The 1341-nt window shown below is 39.6% G+C and overlaps 1 non-coding gene across 1 annotated transcript; it reads right to left on the reverse strand.

The window, feature by feature from the left end:
• Positions 1–704: 704 nt before the first annotated feature.
• LOC148548209 (small nucleolar RNA R71) lies at positions 705–812 on the reverse strand. The gene has a single exon (XR_015897427.1). It is a non-coding gene; the product is annotated as a small nucleolar RNA R71 (small nucleolar RNA).
• Between the last annotated feature and the right edge of the window lie 529 nt (positions 813–1341).

The following is a 1341-nucleotide window of genomic DNA, read 5'->3' on the forward strand; positions in this document are numbered from 1 at the left end:
TCTATTTATTTATTCATCTACTAACATCTCTTCCTCACATCATCACCAAATTCGAACCCCCTCTTCTATCTGCGTTCGAATTTCCTCTTCTTTTCTTCTACTAACAATAAGGAACCTCTTTACTGTGACATAGAGGATTCCTCTTCTTTTCTTTTTCTCTCCTCTTTCTTATGAGCAGGGACAGAGAAAAAGGCATTCTTGTTGAAGCTGATCCAGAACCTGAAAGGACTCTAAAGAGAAAATTAAGAGAAGCTAAATTACAACAACCCAGAGACAACTTGATTGAAAATTTCGAACAAGTAAAGGAGATGGCAGCCGAACCCAACAACAATGCAAGGAAGATGCTTGGTGACTTTACTGTACCAAATTCCAATTTACATGGAAGAAGCATCTCAATTCCTGCCATTGGAGCAAACAACTTTGAGCTGAAACCTCAATTAGTTTCTCTGATGCAGCAGAACTGCAAGTTTCATGGACTTCCATCTGAAGATCCTTTTCAGTTCTTAACTGAATTCTTGCAGATATGTGATACTGTTAAGACTAATGGAGTAGATCCTGAAGTCTACAGGCTCATGCTTTTTCCTTTTGCTGTAAGAGACAGAGCTAGATTATGGTTGGATTCTCAACCCAAAGACAGCCTGAACTCTTGGGATAAGCTGGTCAAGGCTTTCTTAGCCAAGTACTTTCCTCCTCAAAAGTTGAGCAAGCTTAGAGCTGATGTTCAAACCTTCAGACAGAAAGAAGGTGAATCCCTCTATGAAGCTTGGGAAAGATACAAACAGTTGACCAAAAAGTGTCCTTCTGACATGCTTTCAGAATGGACCATCCTGGATATATTCTATGATGGTTTATCTGAGCTATCAAAGATGTCACTGGACACTTCTGCAGGTGGATCCATTCACCTAAAGAAAACGCCTGCAGAAGCTCAAAAACTCATTGACATGGTTGCTAATAACCAGTTCATGTACACTTCTGAAAGGAATCCTGTGAATAATGGGACACCTATGAAGAAGGGAGTTCTTGAAGTTGATACTCTGAATGCCATATTGGCTCAGAATAAAATATTGACTCAGCAAGTCAATATGATCTCTCAGAGTCTGCATGGAATGCAAGCTGCATCCAACAGTACTCAAGAGGCTTCTTATGCAGAAGAAGCTTATGATCCTGAGAACCCTGCAATAGCAGAGGTGAATTACTTAGGTGAACCTTATGGAAACACCTATAACTCATCATGGAGAAATCATCCAAATTTCTCATGGAAGGATCAAAAGCCTCAACAAGGCTTTAATAATGGTGGAAGAAACAGGTTTAACAATAATAAACATTTTCCATCTTCCACTC

This window comes from Arachis ipaensis, chromosome B8, assembly GCF_059453495.1.
Source record: "Arachis ipaensis isolate K30076 ecotype BB chromosome B8, ASM5945349v1, whole genome shotgun sequence".
NCBI lineage: Eukaryota > Viridiplantae > Streptophyta > Magnoliopsida > Fabales > Fabaceae > Arachis > Arachis ipaensis.